Genomic DNA, 17,683 nt, shown 5'->3' with positions numbered 1-17,683 from the left:
GAAAATATTGATGTTTTCGCTTTGAATGAAACTGCTTTAAAACCAAGAATGCCATCACGATTTCCACGGTATCAACTCATGCGCTATGACTTTTCACAAGATAATGTACGAGCGCAAGGTGGAGTGGCAATTGGCATAAATAATAAATTATCTTACCGACAGCATCAGACTCGGGTTCCCTACAGACTTCCTGAACATCTTACAGCAACTATCTATCTACCTAACATAGCAATTACGATAGCAACAATATATGTACGTCCCGGACACGTGATACCACTCGAGTATTTCACACATTTGTTTCAAACATATAAGCATCTTCTGATACTAGCAGACATCAATATCCATAGCCGTTCCGAGAGGGAAAAGACTCAGTTTGCAGACCATATAGCACTTTCCTTACATGGTCACATATATCCCCTTCCGAAACACACCAGACCAAGTAGCCAAACTACACCGGATGTTGTTCTTTCTACCACTACACTCATAGACAGGTGTAATATCGAAGTCCTGGATTGCATAGGTAGCGACCATTTACCGGTGAAAATCACGGTCAACGATGTACGTAAAAACGTTTCTCCGACAGCAGCCGAACGTACCATATATTTGTATGACAAAACTAACTGGCATAAATATCGCTCGGATATTGACGCTGCATTAGAAACTATACTACCACCGGATACAGAGGAGAGTCTAAACACAACCATAACCACACTCACGCAGGTAATTGCTACAAGCGCACATGACAACATTCCCACTTATCACGGTAAAACATATCAGCCTGTTTTGCCTCCGCAATATTTGCACTTAGTAAGAAAATCTCGGCATTATTATAGACAATATGAGCGCACTCATAACCCTGAATATCTAACTCAGGCACGTAGATGGCAAAGAACTGTGCACAATTATATTGTCGCCCATAAACGCTTGACGTGGCACAAAACATGCAATCAGTTGAATGAAGAAATTCATCCCACAAGATATTGGAAAAAGTTTCATCAGTTGACCGGACAGCAAACAACAACAAGATATCCACTGTTCCAAAACAACCATCCTTTGCATTCAGATCAGGCTAAAGCCGACGCATTTGCCTCTCATTTACAAACTGTGTTCACTCCGCCCGTCGGTCAACATGACGATAGTAACCGATTCTCTGAAACTACCATCGCTCACCTATTACAGCCGTCAACTACTCACACCTTAGATGAGAGTCAACCGTTAACATTTTCTATCACCCATGACGAAATACAGACGAGTATCAAAGGAAAACGCAACACAGCGCCTGGTTTTGATAAAATATCCTACCGACTTATCAAAGAATGCTCAGTAAAGTTTTTTATTCTTCTCGCAGCTATTTATACTTTTATTCTCCGCACGGGATATTACCCAGTTGAATGGAAAGTCTCTAAAGTTTGTATGTTTCTAAAACCGAAAAAGCCGCCACATTCTGTGAGTTCCTATAGGCCAATACAACTGACTGCGACACTGGGGAAAGTATTGGAAAAAATTCTTGTAAAACGCTTACATCAATATCTGCATGATCGTCAACTCCTTCCAATTTTCCAGACCGGTTTTCGACCATCATACAGTATTAATGACCAGTTGCTTCGCTTGACGACCACTCTCGTTAACCAATATAATAGATCGCTCCCATCTTGTTTAATTTTAATGGATCTAGAGAAAGCATTCGATCGAATTTGGCATTACGGTCTATTTTACAAATTGCTTAAATTTGGACTACCACTTACATATGTTAGAGTAATTTTCTCATTCATACTGAATCGAATCGCATATGTATGTATCAACAATACCATCTCCCATCCCATCTTTCCATACACAGGAGTACCTCAAGGGTCCAGCTTGTCTCCTCTTCTATACATTTTGTACGCATCAGACGTGCCAGTACCTGCTCCTCCAACTTATTTATTCCAATATGCTGATGATACTGCTTTCCTAACTCTCGGAAGAACTATACAACACATTAATAGAAGCTTACAACTCACAGTTAATCAATTTCTTGCGTGGTGTACGAAATGGAAACTTACTGTAAATGAGGAGAAAACTCAAACACTTATCATACCACCTAAATGCCGGAGTAAAGTTCACCGCAACCCTAACCTGCTTGATATCACTGTTGGAACACACCGATTAAAACCGACTAACTCAGTGACATATTTAGGAATAACATACGATAACAAACTACAATGGACTGCTCATTTCCAGAAACTTATGCTCAAAGCAAAAAACAGGCTACAATTGCTTCGCAGGCTCGTAGGACAGCATTGGGGGCTAAATTCAAGGCTGCTTATTAACACTTATAAAACGTTCATGCGTAGCATACTTACATTCGGACTTATTGCTTGGTCCCCAGCACAGTCTAGATTCTACAATAGGCTCGAAATTATGGAGCGCCATGCAGTGCGCTTAGCATACCGAATCAAATTACCATATCCTAACCAAGAACTATACAATCGAATAGACTTTCCACCACTTGTAGAACATATTTCACTCTTACGTAAACGATACATAGCCAAATGTCTAGAATCTCATAAAGATATTTTTCTAGACACAATATTCATAGACTCAGAGCAGGATTCCACTTTCAAGTATTGTCATACACCGTTAAGCATCTTGATCACACTTCACGTAAACAACCTTCCTATGGATCACTTTCATCGCAGATTCTTTCAACGTCAAATCATTCATCAAGTCATCCCTCATCTTTTTCCATAGCTGCACAGTTCTTCCTCAACAATAATCTGGGCTCCCCATGTCTACATCAGTCTTGAGCCGCCCCAAGACAGAAGCCTAACATGCATTCGTTTATATTAACCATTTCATTGTGTTGTGGCGTATAATGCACTTTCATCTCATCAATCATGCTAATATATTTATAAAAATCTAATTACTTTCAACATATAATATTATATCCTTTCAGTTTATCTTATCATTATTTTTCTCGCTTATTCCTTGTTTATAACTTTTCTCATGTTATATCTTTCACAATGCTCAGTATCTTAATGTTTATTATATGTGTTCATGCATATTGTTCTATTAAGCACTTTTGGTAGTACTTGTTTCATTTTGCACGTATAGTTTTCTTTATATCACATTGTACAACTAATATTATTTATCTTTGCACTTGTTTACAGCACATCACATGCCGAGAGAGAGGGCGTAACCCTCTAGTGGCAGTTCCATATGAAAATAATTGATGATTAATACCAATGGAATGAATTATGCCCTACAAATAAATAAATACTACACCAAAAAAAATCCTAAAAGAAAAAACCCATTCCTTGTTCAACCTAAAATCTTCCTCTCAAAAAAAAAATCATAAAAAAAAGGTTTATAGGTACCAATGCTTTTATTTTTAGAGAAGCAGCATTGGGTAATTTATGCCCTTGCTTCAAAAAAGAAATTGTCAATGTTAGATGAAATATGTTTAAATAATTTGGGCTTTATTCAAAGTCGTTCAAGTCAAGTCAAGACGCATGATTAGTGTCATACTAAAGAGTTGACTAACATATGTTTCTTGCAGTAGTATGGCGCTAATCTTACTTCAAAACGACTCTGCATAAGGCGGTTTGTTACTTGGGTATAATACTAGGGATATGTTTTGTTGGTAAACAGTTAGCGTACTCGCCTATGGCGTCGGAGACCAGGGTTCGATTCCCAGCAGGAGCTCATCTGGTTCGGATTCCACGTTAATCAATAGGTCCACGTCTCATATAACCTCGCTGCTGAACGGGACGTTAAACTGAAAAGCAGCTCAACAATTTTGTTTTGTTTTTATTATTTATAGTGATGGGCAAAACGACTCATTTCAGATAATCGATTCATTTCTTCCAAGTCACTAAAATGATTGGATCATTCAATTCGTTCATATGAATTGGTCGTAAGCGCATTTTTTCGCGCAAGTAAATTGGTTGGGAATGATTCGTTCATTGAATCAGTTAGGTTTCCGCACATATATTTTGCGCAAATGAGTTATTCGTTCATGTTAAGAGGGAATTATTCGATCATAAGAATCGCTTGGCTACTGCACTTTCTGCGCAACTTAATAAATTCCTTGTGAGTAAATGCAATCTCGTTGATCATCTTTGCCACACGACACGGGCATTGTTGCTTTGGGGTGAGTGAAGTGGCTCGGGAACTCCTAAGCTTCAGTGAAAATATGAAGTTTCAATTATATGCTGTTGTTCTACTCCCATTGTTATTATTTTTGCATCCAGTTTTTCATATTAGGATTTATCTCGCATTCCATTTGTTCTAGCCTATGGGTCATTGTGGCTCACTGATAAAGCCCTTGCCTCGGTACGTGGAGTCCCTGGTTTTATCCACTGCTAAGTAAGTTTGTGGTGTACATCACAATGTCCGTGGGTTTGTTGGGGGTGTCCGTGTCCTTCCACACTCTCATTCCACTTATTCTTCCGTGTTCATTTACTTGCCTTAATCATTCGTTTTCCTTAGGCTAATGCACATAAACATGAAACTTTGAACTGCAATATCTCTATTTTATCCTATTATATTCTAAAAGATGTTCTATTTTATTCTTCACTGGCAAAAAATAATCATTTTGAATTCATTTGACCTAGAGAAGAAAGGTAGTTGACACATCAACATATATTTAATATTATTGTGATCATTTTAAAAGTTTTACCCCGGGTAGACTTTGAATAAACGCAAATGAAATAAAATCTTAAAGTCTTACGTTCCATGGTTATCATCGTGTAGACTGAAGGAAATGATGATGATGAGAACGAATGAAATGGTGAAATGAAGGAAGTAAGTGAAAACGTGAGAACACAGAAAATCCACACATACGGTATTTCTCCAAAACAGAGCCATTTGGCGCAAATAGGAGAAAACCAGGAACCCCATCCGCTAGAGATGAACACTTTCCCCTGAGCCGCTACTATCGCAATAAGAAAGAGAGAAACATATATTTGCGAAAATACTGGTAACCCAATTGAAACCGATCTGAAGAATGCCCCAGGGTAAACTTGTTAGCCGCATGGAATTTTCTCCCCGGCCAATCCTGAAGACATCCCTGTTCGGTTATATTCCTAAGATAAAACCATTAGTTACTTAAATTTGAGTTGAGTTAATTTTGAGTTTAACATCGCGTTCAGCAGGATGGCTATATGGGACGTGGACCTACTGATTAACATAGAATCCGAACCAAATGAGATCCCGCCGGGAATCGATTCCCGGTCTCCCAAATCCCCTTGTTTAAATGGAAGCTCAAAAAACCATTAGTATCTTCACGTCTATTTCAATAGCAGTAAAGCGAGAAGTAGGTACCTCTAAGTTTCGTTCATGTAGACGTGTTTTTACTGAAAGATGCATTACACTGTCTTCCCAGAAAGTATCTACGTTCGTCTTTCTATATATACCTTTATAAAATCCATTATGCATAGGACAAATATTTTACAGTGCACTTCTTGTGTTTGAATGCTGTATTTACATTAAATATAATATAATACTTTGAATTGATTATGAAACATTAAATTTGACTTTTTTTGGCTAGTGCAATTGAAAGTGATGAAGAAAATTTTATTGAATGTACGTACAGTATCTTAATAAAATGGATAAATGTTCATTAAAAGCCTGGTAATATTAACTATGTAATCTTATTACTCAAGGTTTTTTCCAGACATGATTTTGGAGGGCACTGTCCCCTGGAGCTTTGAGAGTGTCCTCCCCGGAGAAGAAAATAAGAATACGTCTATAATATAATAATAAATAGAATAGTACCAGCAATGCTGGCTCGGAATACTAAGTGCTCCCTCCCCCCGGAACATTTTTTTCTGAAAGAACGACTGGTATTACTTCTAATTGAGCAACACTGTCAATACTTGAAGCGTATGACGAGAAGCAAGCAACAAGAAAGTTAATTTTGAAAATAATCTATTTCTAATAACGTGGTTTCCTTTCTTCGCAAGAAGCAACCCTACCACGCAGGAAGGAAAAAACGCATGCTATTACGAAGTAAAAAAAAAAAAAAAAGCGTGTACGGCTTCTTTCTTGGTTTACTCCCCGTGAACTGCAAACGCGTCTGCAGAAGCAACCCTGCCAATTCTCTCACACAACACAAGCTGGCAGTTTATGATTCTCAATTCAATTCTATCACGACAAGCAATTCGGTGAAAAGTACAAATGATTCAGTAGAAGAATCGATTCATTTGTAGAAAGAATTATAATTCATTTGACTCGCGCCATGATTCGTTCATATTGATCGAATCGCTCATGATCGACACAACCCTAATTATATATAATCACAAATGTTAGATACCAGTTACCACTTTTTGTTTAATGGTTTTAAAGTTAATTCCTATAGAATTGAGTAGATTTTAGTTTAGCATCAAGGCTGTAAGAGGCCCTTACTTACAGTTTATCATGGTGTCCGGACAACATGAGCACCCGTCGGGAATCAAACCCAGCTTTTCCATGTCAAAGGCACGTGCACTATCCGTTTAGCCACGACGGAGCTCATAATCCCTACAGAGTAAAAGCAACAAGAGATAGCGAATAATAACTTTTGTGTTTGTGCGCGTGTGGATTCAATGTCCGACAAGAAATGTATCTTATTCCCCTTTCGCGACCATTAGCTAAAGATGTACTATAACACATTTGTGTGTTTTATTCGCATAGGTTAGAAGTCTACCATAGTTTCACTTCGTGGGAAAAAAATTGACTTGATTTTCATTTATACGCATAATCGTAAATTGAAACATGAATTTTCAAAAAAATATTTTTTATGGTTAGTAGTGCATTTCGTACAACCTGTAATTCTAATCTCATACAGTATCTTAAAGAAAGAAAGAATACTTATATTATTATTATTATTATTATTATTATTATTATTATTATTATTATTATTATTATTAACTAAGTTTATGGCCTATGGAACCCGGAGGTTCAATTCCCGTTCACAAAAGCTCTCCACTGACTTCTGTCCTTAGTCAGCTGGATCTAGTTTCCACTTTGTATTCCTATTTCTGCGAGATTCGTCTTCATATTATTCTCCCATCTGCGCCTTGCTAGTCCTAATGGTCGTTTTCCGATTGGACTTCCATTTAAGACTTTGAAAGCGTTCCTACTTTCTTCCATTCTGACATCACCTACCCACTTAAGCATCCTAGATTTGATAACCCTAACAATGACCGGCAAACCGTATAAATTATGTAATTCCTCGTTAAGAAGTTTCGATCATTCCCCATTCCCGTTTCACTTGGGTCCGAATATTCATCTCAATATCATGTTCTTACATACATTCAGTCTACGTTCTTCCCTCACACTAAGCGACCATGCTTCACAACCATACAGAACAACAGGCGCGATTATCGTTTAATATATTTTAAAAAAGTTTCAAATTCCTTGAAAATTCACGACGACAAGAGATATTGAACTGAATAACAACACGAATTCCCTGCTTTTAGCCCACATTTAATTTCTTCATGAATATATTTTCGTATTTTAATATTGATCCTAGATATTTGAAAGTATCCACTTTATCAAAATTATTATTTATATTTTAACGCATCCATACTCTACCGTATTACGATCTCGACGAACTTCCATGTATTTAGTTTTCTTTGCATTACTCTAAACCCATAACCTGCAAGCGTTTAATATGACCTGTGATTTTATTTCTATTGTTCTTCTATCATCCTCTATTATATTTACATCATTAGCATAATCTCCTGAATGCCATTCAATTCTAGACCCTGGTTGTTATCTTTGAATTTCCTTATAGTGTATTCCAGGACGAAGTTGAATAATAATGGCGACAACGCATCTCCTTGTTTGAGACCATTCTCGACGTGAAAGCTTGTAAACAAAAAAAAAAAAAAAAAAAAACTACCAGGACTTTACCTTGCTATTCATTTAATGAAATCTTAATTAATCTAATCAGCTTTTTCGGTATTCCAGTCTGTAAGAACTTTGTACAATGTTTCTCTTATAACGTAGTCATAAGCCTTTCTAAAATCAATAAATATTTGATGTCCCAATGTATTGTATTCCCATTTATTTCCGACTATTTGCCGAGTGGTAAACTCTTGGTCGATAGTTGACGTATTTCGTCTAAATCCGCACTGATATTCTCCAATAATCTCATCTGCGTATGGGGTCAATCATGCTAATAAAATGTTTGAGAGGATTTTATAGAATGTTGACAAAAGATAAATGACAGAATAATTATTACAGTCAGTTTTGTCGTCTTTCTTGCGAACTAGAATAATGATTGATTCTTTTCACTCTTGTGGCAATTCTTCCTTGTTCCAAATAAGGAAAATGAATTTGTGTACCTTGTTCCATAATTATTCGCCTCCAGCTAAAATTAATTCAGCCGGAATTTCCTCTACAACCGGAGATTAAAGTTTTTTTTTAATTTGTTTAATGCGATTTCTACTTTTATTCTGGAAGATACTGTTCTCCACGCACATTAGTTTTTAGCTGCGTGTTAAACAAATCCTCAAGGAAATCTTTCCATCTATTTAAGATGCTATCTCCATCAGTGAAAACTCTTCCGTCTGCTTTCTTTAATATATAAGCATGTGGTTGCAAGCCTTTTTTAAATTCGAACAACGGTCGATAACTGTCGATAACTGACAACTGTCGATAAAGTATGATAGGCGAAACGAAAGGTAGTAAGATCAAGAAAAATAAACAGAGAAGTAGAAAGGACGAAAGAAAGAACAAATGACAAATAAATAAAGATCTTAAGAAAATGGAAAGTCTATGACATTCTTAGAAATGGTAAGAAAGATTATTGTTGCACGTTGAATGCGAAAAAAATAACAAATTTATTTCGGGGGGAGCTTGAGCACGATAGACCTGTAAATATGCCACTTTAATCAATTCTGCCCCCCTGATCCACCACAGCTTTGTTTTCAACCACGCTTTTATATATATATATATATATATATATATATATATATATATATATATATTAGGCAACAGGTGAAATTGGTGGGTGTTTATGAGCAGGGGCAGATGGGCATTTTTATTGTGCGTGGGTGATTTTTCGCACAATTGCTACTTTGATCTCAATGACAGAAATGAAGTAGCGCAGTGTTCTTTCTGCAGTAAGTCAATAATATTAAGCATTAACAGTTAAAAAAATATACGTATTGTTTTATCAGTGCATCATTCTGATTTGTTCGAAGTAGTACACAAAAGACAAGAAATACGTATACTATATTACAAAATTAGCAGATGTTTTAGTGCACTAATTGTGATGCTACAAGATCAACACAAATGTTCGTGAGATATGACACTCTTTAACCTATTTTTAATGTATTTCAGCTTTGAAGAACTTCTTTCACATGTTACCTGGCCTGAGGGCTAATTCAACAGAAATTTTGTATGCTAGTAGCACACCTGAATAAGCATTTCTGTCGAATTTTTTAAACACATTTTGCACTCTCATTTTTTTGTGAAGAAAACCGTTTTTTTCTAATCCTGAAATACTTAATCCTACCAACATATCTATCGTTTCTTCTTGGTTGTACTCGTCAGCAAGACTGACTTTCAAGGATTCACACTTCCTTCAAAAGTCCAAGAGATCTTTGACAGAATCCTCAGAAACTTTTTTACTGAATTTCTTCAGAAAGTATCTAAATTTATTGAAAGCCGTGTCTGGAAGTTCTGTATCTTCGTTGAAAGTTTTAGGGTCCCAAAACGAAAAAACAGCAAATAAATGTCCTGTTTTTTGAATTTTGAAGAAATACTTGAAATTACCACACCCAATATTGTGTTAAGTGGTTCGATGCAGTATCTGGTCATTGTGTAGCGGCAGTCTTGAAACCAAGTAATCCACTACCTATGAAAGGGTCTTTTATCCTTCTCTTAATGCGGAACAGTTTGGGCATGTAATCTTTTTTCATTTAAATTATAAATCTCCTTCAACATGAACAATTTATTATATAAATAATTTAGCATGAATATAAATTTAACAGTAACAAAATAAACGTACTGACACAAACAACATTATTCAAATCAAATTCACCCTTTCCCATATTTGATTGGTAGTCCGGAAGTTATTCTACATTAGCATTCTACTATTTAATATTCTAAATGGAATTTACAGATTATTGTTTTTGAAAAGTTTCTCATATCAAATATACTCTCAAATTGAATTTAATCCCCCAAATATTTCACAACATATGATTATTCTAGTGACCAAAGACATACCACTCACCAAAAACATGAAGCAATTGGGCCAAAAAGAGGAAAAAAAATAGATTAAAATTTAGTACTTACAATTTCTCGACGAGTCATATATCGTTGACACTGTACACAAAATTGTTACATCTTCTTCCGTCTACCTTATGTCTAGGAGCACTTTAAGTCAAAAGCTATACCGAGATTACATTATACTAATTTTCAATTTGACGAACACAATTTCTAGGCTCCTACTCCGGCTTACCTCACGTTTCATTCTAATGGAAACGTAGTAGTTACGGGTAGAGTACAAAAGATAGGTGGCGTTTCAATCACTTCGAACAAACGAATATCAGAATCCTGACATTGACCTACAGAGTAATTGTTTCCATTTACAAGTTTATTTAACTAATCAGCTGATCGAGAATGTCCAAAGTTCTTCGACTTTTTTTTTTAACATGAACTTTCAGAGAAATGTCTCAATTGGAGCAGAAGCACTTCATCTTGATATTAATAGAAAATCCTTTTTCATGTCTTAAGGCGAGTTTTCTGCAGTTCACTAGAAACAAAGAAACTACCTTCTAATTTTCTAAATCTGTTATAGGCTCATTCCAAAAATCTTAAAACTGCATTTTTAGGAGACTGAGAATCAGCTCTCTGCTCTTTCAGTTGGGACAGAAGTCTATAGCATGGATATGAGTGCAATGCCTCAGCACCCAGTGTTTGGAGATAGTTTGAGAGAAGTATCGTCACTTGAAATATTATCAGGTACACTTGTGCTGTCAGAATTGTTTTGAACATGACAAGATGTTTTGTATATATATATATATATATATATATATATATATATATATATATATATATATATATATATATATATATATATATATATAAAATTGAAAGTAACTGTATTTCTGACTCTTAATTAATCTCTTGAACCGCCAGACCGATCTCGATCAAATTTTCTACTTAGATGCAGTTCTGGCCTGGAAGTGTTTTTAGTTATTTACGTTTCTGGTAAAGCTTACGGTTGCGGGAGGAGGGGACCTAGAAAAAGTAAATAAAACTTAATAACTCTTGAATCACCCGAGCGATCTTAACCAAATTTTCTACATATATGCGGTTCAGATATGAGGTTTTTGCCATATCACTTTAACTCTAGAACTTATGGGAGGACGTAGGAGTCGACCATGACCTAACTCTTGAACCACTGGATCGATGTCGATCAAATTTTCAACCTAGATGAAGTTCTAAAGTGAGATGGTTTTTGTTATTTCACTTTGACGATGTAACTTAAAGAAGGCAAAAGTCATTTACAAATGATCGAAAATGACCGATATTAGTGTCGAATCTATAGTTTTTGTTGTTGCTGAGATCAACAGTGACACATCTGATGTCATTTAAATCGAAATTTATCCCCGCAAAAATTGTGGGAGGGGAGGGGTGTATATATATATATATATATATATATATATATATATATATATATAATGAAAATGACCAATAACAGTATCGAATTTATCATTTTCGGGGTCGTTGAGATGAACAATGACACTTCCGATGCCGTGGCACATAACATTTGGAGGAGAGGGGATATATAAAAATTATTCGAAAATGACGTAATATTAAAAGTGACTGACTAACGAAACATATTACTATATATTTTCTTTATTTAACCCAGTGAAGCGAAATATACATATATTTCCTTTCGCTATACACCTAGCTTCTGGTTACATATTTGCGGATCCCAAACGTTTCAGCTTATGAGCTTGGTATCCTCTGACTTTATTGGCCGATAGTGATATCGCACCAAGAGTCATGACACACATATACCAGAAATTCAAAGCCACATGCTATCGGCCCTCATAGCCGAGTGTACTAATGAGCGTGTTAATAACGAATGTCGCTTTAGTCGTGGGTTTAAACCTGGTCTGAGGGAAGTTAGTCTATTTTTCTTAATTTTTTGTAATACTGTTTCCATTAGCGGTGGGTCTTAGAAACCCCTCAGGGCTCGTTTCATTCTACCTTTACTCACATGATAATCTATGTAAATTTTATATTAGCTGCTTCCTTGTGACTAACTTACAACAGCTGGATACGGTAACATGCGTAAACAATACAGGGTTGCGTGAGAATGATGAAACGTTCGTCGAATAGTCGAAACTCTTGGGATCGGCAACACATGTTCTCGTTTCATATTCTCTGTAGGAAAAATCTCCTTCATTGTTGTGATCAACTCTTTGTATAAAGCACTTTCTGGGTTCGAAAAAAGAACAAATACTTTCTGCAAAGCGGAGTGTTTGTAACACCATCTCATCTCTGCAATAACTGCAAGACGCCTTTGTTGACAGGTGATCTTCTAAATGTCCGTTCGCAGATAAGATCCACGTAAAAATACCACACAGTCATTCAGCGAAACAAACAATGACACAAAATCATTGCAAGTTTTTGTCGAATCATATATGAGAAGATTGAGTATGTGAGTGTTACTCCACACGTATAACTGATCAGGGCACACGGTACATAGATGTTTTGAAAAATATCATTCTTGAATGTTACTTGTGCCTCGGTTGAATTTCCAATACATTTCTTAATATCAAGGTTCAACTTCTCTGGAATTTACAGCAGTAAGTCGCAATGATAATCTGTATTAGATTTGCATTTTACAAAAGTCTTCCTTTAACAACAGTTTTAGCAAATACCGTAAAACAACAGAGCACTGATCTGAAACTGTTATACTTTTAGTAGAGTCTAGTACACTGACTGCTAACTAAATTGCGACCACCTACTTAATACTTTCTTGATCCACCTTTTGTTCAAAGGACGAGCTCGACAACAGCCTGACATAGAGTCTGCACTTTGCTATATGTTTCGGCGTGGATCTGACACTATATATTCGTGATGGCATCCCACAATGAGCCCATAGATGTAGGTACAGGAGCCATGGCGCGAAGACCTCGTTCGAAAACATCTCATAGATGTTCTACACGATCACGATCCAATGCGTTAGGAACCAATTCACCTCAATCACATTGGAATGTACCTCAAGGCAAGCAAGTTCAGTCCTGGCTCGCAGCACCATGCATTGTCGTACTCCAAAATACTGTCTGCGTGTGGGTGCAAGTGTTGCTTTGTAGGATATACATGGCCCCTAATACTTGCAGATACACAACGGATGTCCAGTATGGTCCATGCAGACTAATGATTCCAGTTCATGCCAACAGAAGCACCCTCAAACCCGACAGCCGCTCCCACCTGCCTATACATTACACAGCATACACGGGACATCAGTAGATTCGTGCTGTTGGCGCCACACACGCATGCGCTCATCCGAGTGGTGAAGCAAAAATCATGATTTTTCAGATAACAAACTCTTTTCCAATCATCCGCTGTGCAATGAGCGTGATCCTGTGCCCAAGCGCAATGAAATTGGTGGTGACGTGTCATGAGGAGTGAGTCGTTTGCTATGGAACTTCATATGTAGCAGTCTACGCCGCATAGTTGCGTGGGATATGGGTGTTGTGCATCCACTATTGTATTGCTCACATTACTTCGAACAAAGATAGTTCTTAAGGCTGTCACGAGCAATTTGACGCGACGCTCTCCTCAAGGTACGACCTTACATACGTCCCTGCCGTCGTATCTTGGGGGATGATATCTCATTTTCTTGCCACTCCTTTTCTTCCCACATTATACTGAAACGGCCGCATGAGACAAATGTTACTATCTGGGTTATTAATTCACCTATTGCTCTGGCACCCTTTTGAAATGCTGATAAATATTGCCCACCTACCATTGTAATACTGTTCTGTCTGTCAACATGTGTTGTAACTCTGCAATACTTATTATGAGCTTGACTGCTGGCCACATCTTGTGTGGTAACAATTCAGTGAGCACTCAGAGTAGAACAGAAAACATTCCAGCTTGAGAGACTTCTTTCGAAATGTCTTCTCTGAGAAATGTGCTCATATCATTCGAAACGTAACTTACCGTGGGTTTTTGAAATTAATTTATCTGACCATTAGATCTAACCTGCTTACTTGCTCGTTCATGACTTACTTTACTCTTTTAGTGACCGTATCTAAATGAATATTAAATGGAAGATCAAATTTGCTTAACAAAAGAAAAATATCCAAAAGTTTCCATAATATATAGCTTTGCCTTCCAGTCTGTAGCCTACATCATTTCATTTTCCTTTTAACTAAGCCCTTTTCATTACTTGCCTATTCTTCTCAGCCTGATACTGCCGTTGTCTTAGCTGTCCATGAAGTAGCAAGTTTCTGAACACTAGTGTTAGATATGCGCCGGTAAGCATCCATACTGGCCTCGTAAATTTTAGAAGACTAATGTTCTCCTATTCGCTGAAAACCGTACTTAGTTTCACGTACGCAAAGCTTAACAAAAGTATTGGTTCAATCTCCAGAATAAGCTATGCACACGTTGCAAAAGAAAAAAAATGATCAGGAGAAAATGATAGTCAAGCACTGTTGGTATCACCTGCTCGTTTGTAAAAAACTCAGAATTAAGGGGCATCTTTCCTATCTATTAATGGAGATTAAAATCAAAATAAAAGTTGATATCATTCTCTTGTGGACGTCTGAAATAGATTGTTGCTCTTTTCTCTGCTCTATAAGGTTTCCTGTTACCAAGCCTACTACTGTGGTGAATCAAAACGTGATTTTGGATCCACGGTGGCTCAGTGGTAGAAAAATGAAATGAAATCTTTGAGTTTTACGTCCAACTGTTATGCCGGTTAGGCTAAAGGAAACGGTGATGATGAGTAATGATTGAAATGGTGGAATGAAGGAAGTGGGACGAAACGGGAGAACCACGAGAAAAGCCACGCACACGGTGGCTCAGTAGTAGAGCGTTCGCCTCTGGTGAATGTGGTCCTGGGTTAAACCCTGCTCCCGCCAAGTAAACTTTGTGGTGCACAAACACCATGTACGTGGGTTTCCTTGGTGTTCTCCCATTTCCTCTCACTTTCTTCATTCCCCCATTTCATTCATTTCTCATAATCACCATCTCCTTTAGCCTAACCGTCATAAACGTGGGACGTAAAACTCAAAGATTTCATTTCATTTTTCATTTTCAAAATATGTTTGCTAGCGTTGTCGGTTAAAAAAAGAAAAAAGAAAACAAAACGAAAAAAACACTACGAAAATAACATGTATATGTGTCGGTGTAAAATTAAAGAATTGAATGGAAACGTTCAATATTGTCAAGGAATATTATAAGAAAACAGTTATGTTAATTTGAAATACAAAATAATAGAATACTCAGAAACAATTGGTATAGTAAAGCTAAACCCGAGGACTCTCCCAGTGCGGGCAATTGTCTCCCTGGATTTTGGAAAATGGTTCGAATTCTAGAAATAGCCTTCCTTGCTGAATCGTTACAATTTTTAATATATTTAAGGTGAGTTCGGTCGAATAGGTTCAACGTCTGAATAGGGCCAAGTTTGCGCTTGGGGCTGTGGGATGTGGAACAGAAACTGGTAAAACTGTAGAACCTACCGCCGTCCAATGTCATTCTTTAGACATAGCTGGTCTGAGAAAAAAAAAAAAGAATGTAAACAGCTTGGAGGTGCATTCTAAAAAAAAAAAAAAAAAAAAAAAAAGGTGGGCGGAAATTACTCTCTGAAAGCTGAGTACGTGGAAAATTTAGTTGATTTAAACTTCGAAGGTAATTGATTTACGTTGCTTCTATCATATGCTATATAGTATCAGAAAGAAATTTTGTATGAAGTTACTTTATAATTAGGGCAACCATACGTCCCGTTTTGGGGCGTGCCCCGGCCGTCCCGTCAGTAGATAGAAAAAAGTAGAATTTGTCCCGTTTTATGTAAGTGAAAAAAGTAAATAAGAAACCCATTATCTTTAATCTTTGTGACGTTATTAATAATTAATAATAACAAAGAGGCAAGAATTGAACTCAAATTCCCTATATTAAACATACTCTATAGTTCGCATTACTGCTCGAAAGGCAGCAGAAGTTTTAGCAGTTGATTCTTTGTTGAACATACTTCAACGTATCTTTACTTTTTCGTACGTATCGAATTACTTAACCCCGCCATGTAACAGAGAAAGAGAGAGAGCAGGGAGATCTCTGATATAAGAACAAAGGTAGCCCTAAAAGTTGAGGATTACCTCTTCTAGCAATTATAGCCACAATCTTTTCTCTTCTAGCAATTTTATAGCTATAATTCATATTCATTTCTTTGTCTCTAAAAATATAGCCATTATAAATAAATTGTAAGTAGCTAGGGGAGATTTTAAAGCCAAATTTCTTACGGCAATGGTGACAGATGCTGCCAGCTTGACAATTGGCGGGCGAGGATGTTTTGGCAACACTGTAAAAGTCTCTAAAACGTTTATATTTTATAGGTTATATTAACACCATAAATGTATTAGATATTACTAAGAAAGTAATTTACGCACTAACCTGTTTCTCATTTCTCATGATTTTTAAAAAGCCGCAACCAGAGGCGTCTTTTCAAACTTCGTTTAGAGAGGGCAAGAGCACCACTGACATAAGAATCATGTTTTTTACTAGTATATTAGTAGACAATCTATTAAAGCATATGTATTCGCCAAACGTTTGGGGTCACTTGCCCATTCCTGCCCTTTCCAAATAACGCCCCTGGAAGGAATCTGTCCCATTTTCAGCTGAAAATTTTATATCCACCCTATTTATAGTGTGTGCGGCCTAAGGTAATGGTGTTATGCGATGCAAGTGCATGACAGTGTTAACAATACTCATGAAACAGTTCGTTAGCGATATGGGTGATTAGGGTCTGTAAAATATGGGTGAAAGGAGTCACACATTTTTCGATGACAAAATATATATTGCTACTTACCAGGCTATTGCCAGGCTTTTAGAATACTATTCTTGGTTTTATGTATTTTTTTTGCCAATTCGATTATATCAATGTTATTAACTTATTAAAGTTACAGTAGTTACTAACTATACTTAGCCGTACTGTAACATACCACAGTCACTAACTTATTAAATGTACTTACTTAATCGTAAAAGATGAAAAGTTACTGATTAATTTTATTTTATATTGTTTTTATTTTCAGATGGAGAGATATCAGAGAAAACACAACAAGAATGGACAGAACAACAAATACATTTGGCAATAAAAGCACATAAAGAAGGAAGGGGCCAAACACATGCGCCAGATTTGTTTAAGTGTGCCACACTCTTGTCTAAAGAGAAGGCTAAAACAACAGGTATGTGATAAATTGAAAAGTATAAAGCAACGGTGACAGTATTTTTAAAGAGCAAGAAAAGGAACTAGTATCAAGAATTCTGGAGCTGTCTAGTTGTGGTTTTGGGTTTGGACGTAATGAGGTATGACGTCCTACGTACTTATTTGCATAAAGTAACGGGTTGAAACATACCTTTTTACGTGTAAGTCGACAGGCTGGTATTGAGTGCTCTTAATTATTTCGCAAGCGAAATTCTCAGATATCCTTGCGCAAACTAGAAGGACGATCCATTGCTAGAA

General features: G+C 36.7%; 1 long non-coding RNA gene across 1 annotated transcript in view; it reads left to right on the top strand.

Moving 5' to 3' along the window:
• LOC145670759 (uncharacterized) overlaps positions 1-17,469 on the top strand; it is a 142,320-nt gene extending 124,851 nt beyond the window's left edge. The window contains exon 2 of the long non-coding RNA XR_014128415.1: positions 17,253-17,469. This is a non-coding gene — a long non-coding RNA (uncharacterized LOC145670759). The remainder of the gene's footprint in view (positions 1-17,252) is intronic.
• The last annotated feature ends 214 nt before the right edge of the window (positions 17,470-17,683 follow it).

The sequence above is a fragment of the Thermobia domestica genome, chromosome 14, assembly GCF_964235325.1.
Source record: "Thermobia domestica chromosome 14, izTheDome1.hap1.1, whole genome shotgun sequence".
Taxonomy (NCBI): Eukaryota; Metazoa; Arthropoda; class Insecta; order Zygentoma; family Lepismatidae; genus Thermobia; species Thermobia domestica.
The sequence above is the reverse complement of the archived record's forward strand: the minus strand, read 5'-3'. Positions and strand labels throughout refer to the sequence as shown.